Source organism: Falco biarmicus, chromosome 3 (assembly GCF_023638135.1).
Source record: "Falco biarmicus isolate bFalBia1 chromosome 3, bFalBia1.pri, whole genome shotgun sequence".
NCBI lineage: Eukaryota > Metazoa > Chordata > Aves > Falconiformes > Falconidae > Falco > Falco biarmicus.
In genome coordinates, this window is record NC_079290.1 from 112,676,276 (window position 1) to 112,694,110 (window position 17,835).

The following is a 17,835-nucleotide window of genomic DNA, read 5'->3' on the forward strand; positions in this document are numbered from 1 at the left end:
AAGATACCATCAACTGCAAATGTGGCTCATTTTAATCTGTAATGGTGTAAAAAAAAAAAAGAGGGGAAAAAACTAACAATAATGCATGAAAACAGACAGGGAAACAAAAAACTAATTATTGGGTTAGACGACTAATTAGTCTAGATCGTTTCCGAAGACGGGAATAATTTGCTTTATTTTATGACAAATGCAGAAATAAAAAGAAAAAATCAGGACTGACTGTGATTAGTATGAATGGGACACAGAATGTAAGGAGGAAATAAAACTATAACAAAACAGATCAAAACAAGGCCAAGCCCAAACTTTCAGCTTAGCATTGCCCCGGCCTATTGCTGCATGATTAGATTGCCCTAGGGCAGCCTGGATTTTATTTCACGCAGAGCTGTAGTAACACTGCACACATGGTACATGTTGGTGCAGTCACTCCTGCCATCAGGAAATGCCAGGATGACCATCTGCAATTGGCCACAACATACGGAAAGGATTTGGCCAACACGGGGGAAAAGCAAAGCAGCTAAAGGATTCACGATGACCAGCATCTGTGAAGAAGGAAGCACAGCTGGATTGTTTTTTCCAACAGAAGAAAACAACCTCTAGAAAAAGAATTTAGTCCTCAGATGGCCACCATGCTGTGGGGCCTGGACAGCTCTGCATCATTTATTATGTTATTCTCCTGCACAGAGGCAGACAAAACCCAGTGTCCCTGCTATGAGGAACACGTGAAGTGACCCAGCACCTTTAACTATACATGCAGCACATATGCAACAGCATTCAGAAAGGCTGGAAGCGAGAATACAGATTTAAGGAAAGAGATCTAGAAAAGACAGACCACTTGATCCTCACACAGTTGTTGTAGGGACTGAGCACAGTGAGGAAAATGGTATGAATGTGACAGCAGTGGGAGAAAAACGGGGCATGCTTTCTCTCCATCCCCTCTACTCCAGATCCATGCTGGTAGATGAAATTCCTGAACTTAATCCTTTAAAACACTCAGCTTTTTAACATTACAGAGAGATACAATAAAGACAATGGCCAGGCTTCTGGGCGTATTACCCAAGTTTCAATAAATTTGTTCAGGATCTTAAACTTCACTGCATACTGGGGGTCTAGACAGAATAATCTGTAGCACAAACAATATTGCCAGAAATATATATATATACAAGTCTGCCTCAGAAGTGTTATTTAATATCATAAAGCACTAACACAGTGTTTCTGGTATTCACAAGGCTTTATAACTATTAACGGGTCTTCTCCCTATTCCTTTGAGTACATGAGATACTGTGAGTTCCTGTGAGATAGTGTTCTATCTACTCTACAGTGCAGATACTGATGCACAGAGAAGTTAGGTAATTTTTCTACTGTAACAGAATATTGTCAGTGTCAGTATCAGAAATCTGAATTTCCTGATCTCTGGTCCTGCAATCTGAACAAATCACTCCTTTACTTGCATGTGATGCATGCCTCAAATAGTAAGGAACCAAAACCACACATAACAATATGGAACAAGACTTGCAGTCAGAGTAATAAAAGGCACATGACACAACTCAGCCTACTGCTCTAGTCAAAAAAAACCAGTATTTATGGTGTCTAATCCATGTTAAAAGCAAAGTCCTAATCAGAAAGAAACCATTTTAGCCAGCTCCTGATTATCCAATGTTGGAGAAAGCATAAACAGATGCCAGCACTGCAGGTCACTAGCAACTATGGAATGTCATAAAGATGGAGACAACATTAGCTGCTGGGTGCAAATGTGGCTCCCAGTAGAGCAGGGTATTTTGTTCTGTTTCCATGCAAAGATAGCAAATCTGATAATATTTAACATTCTGAAACGTATAGAAGTTATGGAGGATCCTTACCTCATTCCACAAAAAGAGCAGGAACCAATGCTTATTGTTTCCTAACCATACTGCCCCTTCTATTCTCATCTTGCTTGAGAAAAAAAACAACTTAAAGCCTTTTGCAGTTAAAATGCACTTCTGGGACTATTCTGGTCTTGCCAACTAGGCACACTCAGGTATCACTGTTTCCATTAAAACCTTGCTGTACTGTGAACAAAAAGGTGATGTGAATGACAGAGTCATGAGAAACCTTTCACATTTGAATTCCTGGCCTGAATCCTGTGCAAAGTAGTGCAAATTAAAATTGTTATTACTTCCCTGGACTATTCTGCTGCCTTGCGAAGTGGTCTCGTTCATGGTACTAGTAGCATTACACAAAAGAACACCACAACTAACACCCCTTCTTAATTATCAGAGCAGAACACTGGGAGTGCCATCACCTCAGAACACCTCCTTTTTATTCTTCTGGACAAGATGTTTTTAAGGCACTGTCATCTTGGCCTCCCAAGCATCGAGGGAATAATCTCCAGGAGCCAATTCCTTAAGCACATATTTGGAATAAATCTGCACTGCAACTAGTCATCTGTGGATTCAGAAATACACCTCTCTTCATAGTTGTCATTTCTCAGACACAGTAACAAAAATACACAAGATATTCTAAGACTGTCCTCAGGCAATTAGAAACTAACTCATCAAAATTCCCTTTGGACGGAATTTTTTTCATATTCACCACCTACACACATGTATGCACACCGTACGAGTTTTCCACGCCCCAAATTATTCAACCGTGATATATTAATTGCATAGAAAAGTGGGCATTTCTAAACCAGATCAAAGTGTCATCTGTTCAATATCTCACCTTGCTTTATTTTACCACAGTCCTTCTGTCACCACATTATATAAAAAAGTATCCATGGTCCATTCATTGTTCTAATCTAGCAGGATGTTGGTAATCCAAAAATAATACCTTTTCCCTTGGATGAAAAAGCAGTGCCATGAAAACTGGAGCTTTGTGTCGAATATAACTCTCTAAGAGGTATGTGTCAAGAAAATCACCTCAGTTTAACAGAATTGCTCTAAATCCACTTTCTCAACACTTCAGAAAACAAACATTTTAGTTTATCTGGAGTTGCAGCAAGATCAAGACCATACAGAATGCAAAAGGTTAAAAGGAACAATAAAGGAAACTGCCAATTGTAAGTGAATTATATTTGGCTTTGAAAGCTGAGCCATGGCTATATTATAAAAGGCATCTCTTTGCGTTGTTTACCATCACCCTGACTAATGCAGACCTTTTTTTTTGTTTTAAATAATCTCATGCAAATTAGACACACACTTCCTTCCAGTTGATTGCTATCTGCAAGGAATAATCTAACCACAGAGGGTACTGAGCAAGGACTGAGCTGAGGAGAAGGATGTGAGGAAACTGTCTTCATAGCCCTACAGAATGCAAACCTATTCCCTTCCCCCAGCCATCCATTTCATTCCTCCACAGCACCACAGCCATTGCAAAGAATTAGTCATAATTTTCACAAAGCCTTAAAATTTCCTTTCAGGCTTCAGGGTGCTGATTTGAATAATCTAGCACCCATGACTGTTTTACACTTGAAGGTTCTTGCTGACCCTCTCCTGCGATTGTCACTGCTGCCATTCAATTTTCAGGGATTGCTCAGCCTCTGTAAATTGTAGTTAAACACAGAATCAGAGCAAGTCAGAGAATAAAATAGGTTGTCACATGCATCTCTTGGTGCCTGTACCTCAGGTGTTGTATAAAAAACTCCTTCACCCAAGAACTTTAAGACCTGACTGTCTGTTTAGGCACTTCTATATAATATCTACTATTATTTAATATAAGGACCTCATGTACATCCAAATGCTGTTCCTCTTACAACCACTCTGAAGTAGAGGAGCACTTAGAGGAGTACTGTTACCCGTATTTCAGAGATGAGGAAGAAGTGAGACATACAGGTATGAGAAGTGCTCCAAGGTCAAAACCAAACCTCTGACAGTCTGAAAAACAAATTCAGATGTGAGCCCCAATCTATAGTTTTACCAAAAACCCATTCTTCTCTATTTTCTGGAAACACAGTAGCAATAATTGCAATGCAAAACCCTTGTATGAGCTTAACAAGATGAGCCACTAAGTTTTTCCTTCTCCTTCTCTGACACAGGCTCTGACATTCCAGTGACAACTCTTTTCCCTATCCCATCCACTGAGTGTATCGTATACTTAATTATATTCTTCCTTGTGTTGCTCAATCCAGTAATTAATGCAAGATTTTCACAATCTGAAGGCAACATTAGTTTTAGGGAGAAAATTTCTGGTTAGGAAGAAATTAAGAATTCTGCCGTAATAGGGAAAGGTGGTGGAAAGAATTAAGTTACTTTTGTGGGTTTCCAAAGCCAGCTTTATTACCACTCTGACAGACCACCCTGAAGCAATCATCACACCTATCCTTTTGCAGGGACAAAAGGCAGGGGAGGGGTGCAGGGCGGCGTGGTATCTACTGTTGTTTTTCTCAGACCTGCACACACTTTCCATGAAGAAGAAAACACAACAGGACAGGACAACTTGTTTAGCTACAACAAACTATAAGGCTACCCGAAATTAGAGCATGGTATTATATGACTAAAAGGAAGATCTACGGGTAGACACCCTGATATGACATTACACTCCTGTTCCTGGAAGCCACTGAGTCAACTCTGCTCAGAAAGAACATGGCCACATTTTAAAAGAATCATCGTAAAAACCTTCTGGGATCTGATCCAGACTAACGGTTCCACCTGTTCCGTCAGTTACACACAGTGCTGGGTGATTCTTTCATCAAATGTTTGTCCTATATCCTACTCTGTGCTTAGCTGAACACACTGCAAAAAGGTCAGAAAGGCACAGTCTCCTGATCCATTTTCTTTCCCATGTCTTAGTTCATAAAGCATTTATAAGGCTGAGACCAACCCAAAGTTTTAACAAAACCTATGGTCTCAGAAACATCACTCTGATTTTTTTTACCCTTCATTTACATTAATACACACTATTTTAATGTAAACATCCTGCTGCTGGACTTCCAGCTCAAACTTTGTGTAAAGGAACCCAAACATCAAAGGCAAACTGACTAGCCTCAACTGTCAGGCCGAAAAATGCAAAGTAAAAGTAATTTGATAAGCTACTGAAAGGGCTTTGAATTCTTACAGCTTTATTTATCTACGAGACTGTTAATTATGTAATTGCAATCTTTAAGAAACATTATATACTTTAACCCATCAGGGTGACTAAGCAGCAATCAGAACGGATAAAGGTGCTCTAACCTCCCGTTGCACGGCACTAGAATAAGTAAGGGAAACCTGTCTGACAGCACAATGCTAACTACGAATTACAGTGAGGCAACCAGGAAGGAAAAGGTTAAAATAAAAAGTATTTTGGCATAACAAATGTAAATAAATAAATAAATCTGGCAGCAGTTTCTCTTCCTGGGCAAGCTTTTTGGAGTCTATAATAAAATGAAGTGTAATGGAGGAGAGGAGGGCAATGTCAGAGGGTGAGGGTTTGGGAGAGAGGTTGTTAAGTATCTCCCTCTCCTCAGCTGTGTTTACTCCATTTACAGGACCCCAGGTGATTGATAGACAGACAAAAGAAAAGCAAGCAGATAGCAACCCCCCTCTGGGAGCATCAGTAGAGGGGATAACTCCTGACACCATCTAGAGCCCCAAACTCTCCTTAGCCACTTGTAATTAAAAAGACAGAGCAAGATATGCAAACCAGAGAAAAAGTAAAAGAGGGATTTTTTTTTTATTTATTATTAACATTTTGTTGGAACAGTAGAGTGCAATAAGGACTCTCAGAGCCGTTAAAAGTCGTCGGGTGACCTGCAGACCCCTATTTCCCAGAGCCTTGTATAAAATTGAATTTTTTAAACATAAATTACACGTAATGACGACACTGTAAAAACTAACAGTAATGGAAAGCTGTGCTGTATTTCATTAGCCTGTATTATTCCGTGCCACCTGATCCAGCCGGGCCTTGTTTATGAGTTAGTGTGTTAGCAGATGCCGATGGAAGCATTTGCTTCGACCTTGCTCTTCTCATTGGGGCATGAAATTACGACGGCAGCACCTTGATATTACAGCCATAAATACAGTAAACTGCAAATTTAAGCCAACGGCTCCTATTGTCTCTGAACATAAAGCTGATCGGTATTTATTTAAAAGGAGAACGAAAAAAAATATTATATATCACCTTGTTTATGGGTCCAGTGTCCCCCCCCTTCCCCTAATCTGCCTTATTCACTTGGTTAAATACTAAACAAACAAACTAAATCCTCCCTATTTTCTACTGATTAAATATTCTTATGAAATGAGTATTGTCTTCAGAAAACTGGATCAAAGTATTTTCACTCTGCATAAGAAAGGGCAAGCAACTTGCTTAGCATGTCTTGGAATGCAAAAAACAGGAACAAGTACCACAACTTTTCTTCCCCATTTTCTATATATGAGAAGTTCAAAATGTAAAATGAAAAAGTTGCTTCTGGTCACTCATTCAGGTTTGTGTGTAACACATAGTAGGTGTGTGTACATGAGACAGAGAAAGAGAAATGTGTTTCCTTAGAGTTGTTTTCTATTTAAAAATATCTCCCTTGTTAATACTATTTCAAAACAAGGAGGAAAGATACAGAAAAAAAAATTTGCAGTGATATTAATGGGAGGGGAAAAAAAGCAGAGGATTCTTTCTCTAAGGCAGCAAACAGCAGGGAGAATGCCTCATTCTCCTATGGGCATTTTGGGTAAATACCCCCATTCACTGACAACATACCCACTAAAATGTATTAGAGGGGGGGGAAATCAAACACAAAGGCGAAAGGACATTGTAATATCACAAAGTATATCACAGCATAAATCACAGCATTGTAAGTCAGCGCAAAATGTATTTCACTGGTAGTTTCAAGGCAGGGAAAATACAGTTTCACTTGTAGTAAGAGAGGTCAGGTCTCCCTCTTCTAATGTAAAGTAAGCTCCTTGCTTCTATGAAGTATGGTATCTCTGTTCCACATAGGAGACAAGGAAGGGGTATCTTAAGTAAAAGCTCCCAATACTAAGTTATATGTTTCAGGGGCCAAAGCACTAAGAGCAGAATACAAGGAACATCATGCAGGACAAAATGGCTGGGTAATGGGACTCGGACTCAGGATCCTGAAATGCAAAAGTCCTGCTAGATGCAGCGCTATCACAGCCTTAACGGGATTTGGACACCTCATTTCTCAATTAATCTACAACAAATCTTCAGGTAGCAGACAGCATAATTCAACACGCATAATTTCTGCTTCACAAAAAGTTCAAATTAGAAAAAAGGCTGACAGCAACATGACTCTAAATCCAACAAGATGTGTCCAGAAGTCCTCAGTAACCTGAATTACAGCACCAGAAGTTTTATTACAAAGCCCAGTTAAATTCCTACACAACAAGCATAGGCAAAAACACAGCAAAAATTCAGTCCTGGGTGCCTTCTTCTGAAGACCTGTGTACTGCAGAGTTATTCTAAGAATACCATGATCAGCAAAAAAGACGGAAGAAACAAGTCTTTCTGTAACATAAATAAAAATATCTCCTTCTAAAAACAGGAGGAAATTGTATTTTATCATCATCTGTGGGTTTTATTTTTAGTTCTCTTGCCTTCAGTTTTTCCTTTCTATTTTCATTCAAGCAGAAGAACAGTACCTGATGGAAAACCTCCTTAGCATGGACAATGGTAGAGTAAGTCCACCTGAGGATCATTCCATCCACTAGGGGTGAAAAGACAACACATGTGACTAAGCTGGAAGCCAATGTTGTAACACGGGAACACAAGACATCCTATTCAGCCAGTACATGATGTGAAAACACTACACAGAGAACAAAAACCTCTGCATATTTGAAAGGATTTAAAATTAATGTCTATGCCAGGATCTCTAAAATTAAGACTCTATGCCAGGATGCCAATTCTAATGCAGTTTATCAGGAATAGAACATAACCAGGGCTCTGACATTTGTTTAAAAGAAGCCCATATAGGGCAGAAAATCCAGATAATGGAAGAGACACTATTCTAGTAACCATAGTGCTGTCATAATTTGTTACCACAGCTGACAACCTTCCTATGAATAAGACTATGCATTCAGAGAAAACCAGTATTAGATACACTAAACAGGTAAGTTTCTAAGCACACCCAACCTGTTATCTGCAAATGCTTGCTGTTATTCCTTCAAAGAAACAAGTCTCATGGTGACGTTTCCTGATCCTCATTACTTGTATTATAATACTCTTTAGAGACCCCAAAAGGCATTCACTGTGCAGGTATTGTGCCAGGTACTGTGCAGAAAAAGAGCAGAAGGCAGTCAGACCCAAAGCATTCAACAGTCTATGTCAAGGAAAGAAAAACACTGCATACACAAATGAATTAACTTACCCAGGGCAAACATCAGGTCTATGAAATTCCCCTTCCATTAAATTGGGAACTAAAACAAAAATCATTCTATAAAGGTGAAAGGCTATTAATTTCTTCTACAAGTTCATTTCCAGAAGTAGAAGAGTTTGGTACACAGCACTTCAAAAACCTAGAAACTAAACTTCATTACCAAAACTTACCACAAATTTTAAAAACAGCAGTGTCAGAAAACATTTGTGCTTCAGATCATTTACTTTGCGTGGAAGAGAAATACTTCGTTAAGCAGCTTGTTGAGCAAGAGTAACAAAATGATTGGCCTTTGGCTACTCTTTGATCTGTGATATTATCTTCAGGAGCTTCTAAGGAGAAAGCTGGAGGTTGTCTTAAATTCAGGTGAGGTAAACACTCGCTATACACTGGCTATATAAGAGGTTTGGTTTTGATCTACCTTCGGAACTCTGTGTTAAGCTGCATTTTCAACAACTTGAACCAGCACATCACAAGAATTCCATCACTGAAGTAGAAGGAGCTGGCCTGGAGGATCTGCAGTCATCCAGACACCTGGGACTCCAAGCCCTCCTTGGTCAGCGCAGCAGAGGAGCGCCTGCGCCAGGGCCGTTCAGTGGCACGGCCCAAGTACAGTCCACGTTCCATCTGACCTAGCAGCCTGGCCCTAATGTGGAATTCCTGCAGGTTAGAAGTCACTGCTGATCTGTTGTTACTGGACTAGGCTGGCCTGCAATTCAGAACCAGCCTCTCCTTCCCCCCAACTCTGCATTCAAAAGAAAGGAATTGTGTAAAACAGCAGCAATTTCAAGCCATTTTAAGGAATTCTTTAACCAAATTTCTTAGAGTATCTGGAAGGATGACTTTGTTTTATATATAAGAATGAGAAAGTCTGTCCTGATGCACCATTCCCAGTTCCCTATATTACTCTGGAATTACTGATTGCCCCAAACACACTACCAAGAGCATGTGGATTATTTTCTACACTAGAAACACCTGTCAGAGAGTAGCCTCTGCAGACTAAGATTAACTGTAATCTAAAGAGCAATTTGCCTCAATGTCATTCCTCTTTTACTTTCAAAACTTTGAACTTTAGAAAGGAAGAAAAGAAACCTGTTAGTCCAGACTTATCACACGAAAAAAAAACATATAAAATGTATACTAAATGAAGTTTTAGTGTTTGAAGAACGCACAGAACAGAACATCGAATATGCAGTACAACAGTGCATACTGTACACTCTCTCAGGAAGTTGCTATAAGGAGCGTGGAAAACAGTCACTACAGCTGCATGTTTCTAAAAAAAAGCAAAAATACATGCAAGTATGGTGCAAAAATATAAGGAAACGTAAAGAAGTCAACACTGGGTGAAGGAGCCACGAACGCATGAGTAAGTCCTTTTCCTGACAGCTATTTTCTCACAACCTTATGGCATGTTTTTGCTCCTCTAACCTGGTTTCTTAAAGTGGAATCGATGTTAGACACCTAGGAGTCAGGTACCCATACTGAGAAGATAAGCTCAATTAAGAAAAATACATCTAAATACTAGGTATTTGATTACTATAGTACAAATGTTTCAGGTAAATCTGGTTTGCACTTCCCCCAGAAAGACAGAGACGCTAATACACTATTATAAAAAGACATGTCAGCAAGTATTCATTACAGATTATAAATCACCCTCGTTCTTCTTTCGTTTTAGAGAAATTTTTTTACATGCCATTAAAATATTGTTTGCTGAATGCTACTACAAAGCTAGCCACCTGTAAAATTAAAGGCTGATGCTGCCAATAAGTGTTGAAATACCTTCTGTTTAAAAGGCAAACCTACTTTGTAATTTTTAACACAACTGTATAAATATTTCTCCACCCACCCTTCACAATTTTGTTGGTTACATCGCGTCCACTTAGACAACAACCATCTATGTCATCACACAGGATGTTAATCTTGGGTGGAGAAGAAAGAAACAATAGCAAACGAACTTTTAAGAAACCAAGATTACACATTCAAGCATGGTCCTTCGTGATAAAAGAAGAGCTAAGACAAAAACATTAGGGGACAAGTCAACAAAATAGCAGAAGTTTCAAAAGATCATTTTTCATCTTTTGGTTTGTTTATTGTTAATTTTTTCTCCCCATGTGCCTTCAACAGGTCTTCAGAGTTCTGGAGAAAATTAAAGGAGTCTGGATTAAATGCCCAAAGGACGACTAATGCTAACAATACTAAAAATAACGAGGTTAAGTGGTGGAAAAACTGTGGTGACCACACACAGAGAACTGGAGTGGTAAGGTAGGAAAGGAGTTTCATCATTGCTCCCTCGGGACATGCACAGAACATACTAACTGCTTCTAGTTCTCTAGGGTTCCGATTACCATGCCAAACACACCTCCAGAGTTTCCTTATTAGTATAATAAAAAGCCTTTACACATTTGTGTTCTATTCCCAGCCTTGCTATTGACCTTGTGTAGGTCATTTAACCTCCATCTGCCTCAGTTTCTACATCTGTAAAACAGGAATACTATTACACAATATCCTTTGTGAAATGTTTGAGACTGACACAATTATCACATACAAAGACTAACTGACAGTTTTGAGAAGCTATACCTACATCATATGCATTTGAGCTAGGTAAGGCTTTTACAATAAATGATTTATTCAAGTAACAAGTTTGTCCTTTTTCTTTTCTGGTGCTTGCAGATCATCTTTGGAAATATTTACAGATTTCTCACTCTCACCAAAGTACACAAGGACTCAAATTCATGTTTTGCTTTGACTGGGTGCTAAAACACATGGCATTTCTCTGGTCTCCTTTCAGCCAAGTGTTGCCCTCAAAATCCAGTCACTGGGATTGAATGTTCAAAATGGAAATACTAAAATATCTTTTTTTTTAACACTGTCTGCTGTCTTCTGGAGCCTCACAAAAGCTCCAGCCCAGGAGTTAAAATGGGAGCGGCTACACAGAATTCACACAGAAACGGCAGTGAAGATTAAGAAACATTTATGGGCATGTTCCTGCAACGTAACGCAAGTCAGATCAGTAGGTGAGGCAGCTGAAGCAGCTGAAAAACTTGCTACTAGCACGAACTCATACTGTATGAGGATAGCTCTTGCGAGTTCCAGGACTAGGAAATATCCCCTAAACAAAGGAATTGCCTCACAGATAAAAAGGGAGTGAATAAAAATGGGAAGATATTCCCTTCTGGGCACTATATAAGAACGTGTCTCCTTTCTGAGGATGCTCCTCATCAGCACCACTACACAGGGTTGCTCAAAGAGCCTTTTGCAGAGTCGGGGTCAATGATGAAGGGCCGAGGATGCACTTTGCAGATCCCTCTCTCCATGTAATTTTGCACACTACAGTCTTGAAGCACAGAAATCATGTCAGGCACAGGCAGAACACTGTTGCAGGGGAAGCAACTGTTTGACGTGCTGTGCAAGGGGTAGGTCTCTGAGCAGCAGCTTTGCCCTTGGTCCCCCAGGGATGACAAAGCCCCCACATTCCTGACTGCCAAGTCCAGCAACCAGACAGAACAACTTACCCTTTACAGTCACTGCAGCAGATAAAGCTCACCCAAAAGGGCTTTGATTCTTTTCTTCCCCGATTTCCTCCCTGGTTTTCTTTTACTGCCACTCCTGTCTGTCTCAGGTGGCCTAGCGTGAAAAAAAGCTCTCCTTTTATGATGCAATATCTGGGACCAGGTGAGGCCCTGACTCTGCAGATAACCTAATAAATGGGCAAGAGCAGCTTGTGTTCTTACTGACAGTGCACGTGCTAGTTAATACCAACCTCCAGGGTATTCTCAGTAAACACACAGCCATCCCTAGCTTCTAAGATACACACACACACACACAGGCACTTGCTTTACCCTACACTGAACTCACACCTCACAAACAAATTATTTAACTACTCTATCCCCCAAGGAAGACAGTGATCATTTCAAATGCAGCTCCCTGCTCGTCTCTCACATACACGCAACGGCCTGATAGGTTAAATGCTGCCATTTAATTACAGTAATGGAACCTGCTATTTTTTGGTTCCCTTGAATCCTCTCTCGCTCTCTTTTTTAAACACATACAGAGTCATCTTTTAAACATGTATTTTACATTTCTGAGTTTAACAGCTGCATTCTCCTGGTTACTTGAAGAGCAGGAGGAATGATATTCTGATATGCTTCTCTGTACCTCTGAGCAACTAGCCTTTTAAATACTACCTAACAAGGAAGACAGGCTGGGGGAGATGCTCTAGAAGGGATACATGCTAACACTGCAGAGGCCAATCTGCCCCTTCATCTACTTAGATGGTTTGTGTTGATTTTATTGAACAAAACTTAAGTTTAACCTCTCCCACCCTTCCAAAGCAGCTGGGGCCTGGAGAGGATAAACACAAAAATGCTTTGAGCAATTTTACTGAAAATGCTATAAACATCAACACATCACCTTCACAGTATGGTTATATCTATTTTTATTTATATATATATATATATATATATATGACTGGGAGTTAGAATTATCTCAGATCTAACTGTTCTTACTATACCTGACTCAGCTTCTCCATCTAAAATGGGGATGGTATTTCCTCTGTTACCCACTGAAATTCAGAGTTTGCAAACTGTTCGTAGAATGTAAAGGTCTAACAAAGAAGAGAAAATGTAATCAGAAATACATTAAATTAATCTTACAATCTTGCCATTCTACAAAAGATGTCACAAGCTTAGTAAGTTAATATTTGCAGACTACTTTGAATATTCAAATTGGTATAGAAATATGGGATATATGTTTGTTAAATTCTTGCGCATGCTGCAAAACCCTTTTTTTCTTGAGTGATTTCAGGAAGAGGGCTGTAGGTGGCCACAGACTAGATGGTTTTAAGGTTAGTTATTAGTGAAGGAGGACACGCAACACCGTATTACATGAGTAGCACAATAACTATTTGTGGATTTTACACTTTGTATCGCATGGCAATTAGAAGAAGTACAGAAGTAAAGCCTAAGTACCTCCAAGCCAAAATAAATTCCAACTTATGCTAAGGCCACAACACTCCTAGAAAAATACCCATATTACACCTGTCCTCAGCTTTATTTATCCTCTGAATCTGAAAAGCTTATTTATTTGTTCCATGGCAGCTGGCTCACAATCAGCCAGCCAGCCATGCAGGGATATTGCCCATCTTCATTCTCTGGTACAGATATCCACTGGTGTCTCTTAAGGATGGAATCTTAAAAGGTGAGGCAAGGCAGAGACAAAGACAAATTTAATTTTATCACCATAAAAAGGGACATTTCCACATGGGCAGCAAGGACATGAATATCATGTGTATGCGGGGGCGGGGGGATTATAAACGCATTTTTGGCGAAATTCAATAAAGCTGATTCCACTGCATAAGGTCAGCAATTTACTTTTAAAAAATGATATGATTGCAACTTTTAATATAACCCATGTATTTGCTGCAAGATGCTCTAGAAGATTGTGTAATGTAACCACCCGACCTCTCCACAGGAGCAGAGATCACCCCATTTACCCTTTATTGTCTTGCTAAAAGCAGTGCACATTTGCACGGTATGACAAAGTCAACAGCTTTTACTTCAGAGAGCCTCAGATTTCATTGAGAATGAATTCTCTGCTCTGCTCCTAGGGGAGCGGAGTCTCGCCTGGACTAGGTTCCATCAGAAAGAAAAACTAAATTCCCCTTTTAGCTAAGGAAAGAATGATTGCACTCCAGATTAAAATCAAGAGGGAACAGTGTGTAGCAGAAAAGCAAACAGTAGGATTTCATGTTCATGGGTACCCAAGACATAGTTTTAAACCGAGCAGAAATGTTGTCTAAGAGAACCTAGAGAATTATCTCGTACAGGAACTTATTTTATCTTTCCTAGCAGGAAAGTATCATCAAGTCTGAGATGGATTTCAGCAGAAGAGCAACACCGATTATTCTAATTACACTCCTTGTTTTAGCCCCAAGAGAGAAAGCTGTCTCTTTAGACTTAAAATACCAGGCTCATTCACTGAGAAAATCAGGAACTGAATTCCTTTACTTGCTCCAGGAAGACTGTGGGGAAACCCTGGGCTGGATGACCATGAAGAGCAAATTCCTTCTATCACAAAAATATTTTATACAAATGAACATAAGATTCCCTTCAACTGTCTCAAGGTGAATCTTGCTTCAAAGGTCAGAGCTGCAGGGCTGGATTAGGATTGCACGCAATCTGCCTGAGCCTTGACATTGTGACATTCTAAAGTTTGTAGCTCTCCCATACACAGCTGACAGAAGTAAATTCTCAACCTCTCTGCAAGTGTGGATTTTACTGCAGCAAGCAGCTTCAAAAATCACACGCTGTAGCACCAAGAACTCTGAAACAAGCATATCAAAGCAGTTTATAACCATAGCTAACATAAATCTTACTAAGTCCATAATGCAAAAGTGGTAATTAACCCCATTTTACAGATGGGCAAGCTGAGAATGAGTAACTTGCCCAAAGCCAAGCAAGCAGTCATATCTCAGATCTCCAATGCCTGCTCTTAGATTGTAAATACAGAAGTGACTTTCTTTTGGCACTCCACGTTTACTTTCACTTGAAATCATGATAAATAAGTTACTAAAATTAGAAGTCAGACTTAGGGCCTGGGTCTTTTTTGCCCATCACTGAGGCTAACAATTTCAGGACGCAGAATATAACTGCCTACTTTAGCACTGTCTTCTAGAACAGACTTCAACTCACTCTGCTGTAATCATACTGGTTTTTCAATGCTACCAAGAATGGAAATATTATTTTGACAGTAAACAAGGCAGATATGACTCAAAACACACTCAGTGAGCAATAGGAGTTAATTTTGCAAAGCCATTTTTAACAGCTCTTTTACATTACATAGTTACTGTCAGACGGCCAAGTGGAGAGACATCATTAAACCCATGACATTCCAATTATTTGTTAAAATTAAGCTTACAACCAATATTTCGTAGCATGCACAACTTCCTGGGCACTAAACCAGTCTGTTCAATTTATCAATAATTTCCAAGCTACAAAAACATGGCAAAGGTGATTATGGACTCTTCGCTGAAATACTGAGGAATTTCTGTGGCCCAATGGAAACAGATGTAGCAGACTGTTCACCCAATATACTCTAAATGAATCACCTCTCTTGTTCAGTGGAGTACAGATCTAAATGGTTCAAGATCACTATGGGTTGGGTTGAAGTGAGAATATTACCGCTAATGTGACTTGTATCCTCCATTACAGAACATATATATAGCAGTTAGAGGGTGTAAAATTTGAGAGTTGCTTCCTCAGTCTTCTTCACAAGATCATTAAACACCAAAGGGGTGCCTCTTGTGATACAATTTCTCAACACTTCACACAGAAACCAAAGAGAAAGTCACTGAGATTTTCATGTTTTTAACATTAAATTGCAGATCTTCTATCAAAGCCCTTTAAAATAATCTTGCTTAAACCAACACACTGTCCTTCTGTATTCCATGACTTTTCTTCTGCTCCCTTTAAATGGGCCCAAGTAGGACTTTTTCCCTCATGCTCAGAAACGTACTGAGTAGTCTAGAGTATTCAAGCCAAATGTGCAAGTACAAAACACTGCATGATGACAAGCTTGTTGGAACTATCCAGTAACAACGATACATTTTCCTGCTGGTGAAAAGCACTTCTATGAGAGAATTCTTTAGTTCCAAGCAGAGCTCATCAGCAAACTTCTAGGACAAATACAGAAAGTCTTTCTTCAAAAACCCCCAAAATGTTCTGGAAAAAAGTAATGATTTCAAAACAAACAAAAAAAATTTCCAAATATTTTCACTGTAATATTATGGTACATATCATAATACTTCTCAATCTCTTTTAATATCAGTTACAATATTAAAGACTCCGGTCCAATCAATACAGACTGATCTGGGCTATAATATTTCATTTTTTCAAAAAAATCTGTGATTTTAAATGTTAATCACTATCTAATATAGAAACAAATTTCCAAATCTCAGAATTTCCAGTGGAATGGAAATGTATTGTTCAACCTAGTTTCTAGATACCACTGAGCTATAAAAAACCCCCTGTTATAAAACAATGAAATGTACACCGAGTACAATGTTATTCTAAAATAACAAACTCACTTGGAAGTAGTTTCTATCTAACACACACACACACACACACACTTTTCTTAAGCATCTGGCTATTACAAATATAAAAAGGTAGGAAAAAGAAAGCATTGCCTGCCTTTGTACACTGCATCACTTGGCTAGTTATGCCTAAACTAGTGTCAGGTGTTTTTCTGCCCTCTCGTGAATTACTAGTGACAGGGACAAGAGTCAAAGATGAGATATGAACTGATTTTTCCACGTGGACAGGGACTAGATAGATTACGTTTTCCAAACCTCCTTCCAAATCTTGTGGAATGATAGTGAAGGCTTTCTATCAACTATAAAGATTTTCTTCTAAAAACCCTGACAACCCCAAACGATAGCCATATCTGATTCTCCAGGTTGTCATAAGGTTGATCGGTTTATTGCGTTTTGTTAGTGCTAATGCTGCAGGTCCCTTCTTGCCAAAGAAGCTAAGAAAAATCCGTGAAGTTTATGAGAAGTTCAAATATCACAAACAGTGGTAAAATTGATGGGGGGGAAAAGTCAGCATGATGAATAGGCTGGTACTGAACAGTAAGTGACAGATATGCAGACGGAAGACTGGCAGGACAGGGAGACATCTCCTTCACAGCACATGGATAGGGATTCTCAATAATTTTCAGGAAGAAAAAAGAAAGCAACTAATGCAAAATACAGAAATGTGGAACTAATTTCTGGATTGTGACCACATCTATTCTTCTGGATTCTAAGGCTCCAGCAGTGAAAATCTTCCCTGTATGCTGAACATTATCAGCACTGGGCAAACACAGCAGAGCCAAAAACGGATGTGACTACTGATAACGCTGATTCAGATAGGAACTGCTGTGAGTTTGTTAGCAACAGAAGCATTCATTCTCGCACTCTTCATTTTTCAGATCCCTAATAAATTTCTTGGGAGACAACTAGATTTCCCCATTCATGCAGGGTTGTATTGACCCAAAGCTTGGATGGGAGGCCCCAAAAGAACAAACTGGTTGCATGAACGGTTTTAGGACATACTTTTCTTTAACCTAAGCAAAACATTATAAGGCACATTAGCTGTCTTGCAGTCATAAACAGAGGCCTAAGCATCTTTGGTAATTAAATATCCCATAGTGCTTTTCAAGAATCTTGGTAAATTTTTTACTCAGTAATTACAGTCTGTATCCCTAAAGCTCCCTCTCCCTGCAAGATCACTTAGGTAAAGTATTCTTCATTTCCTCTCCTAAAAACCACGTAGTGATGTTAAGCCACTGATGTCCTCTGCCTCAGAGGTGGATGTTTTTTAGTGGAAAGCACAGTGAGATCTAGATAACCCTATACACACCATCAACCATTCTCCATGCAAATAGCTGCAAAGTTTCAGTAGTTAATGGGTACAATGTGCTCTAAGATCCTCAGATGAAAAGTGTTATGAAAATGTAGAATGCATGGACTTACGTTTAACCTGTACAGTCATTTCTGCAAGTCTACACAAGCTGTTAGA

The 17,835-nt window shown here is 39.3% G+C and overlaps 1 protein-coding gene across 1 annotated transcript in view; it reads right to left on the reverse strand.

Moving 5' to 3' along the window:
- The window catches only part of PEX14 (peroxisomal biogenesis factor 14), an 80,375-nt gene that overhangs the window by 18,797 nt on the left and 43,743 nt on the right, over positions 1–17,835 (reverse strand). The window lies entirely within an intron of this gene.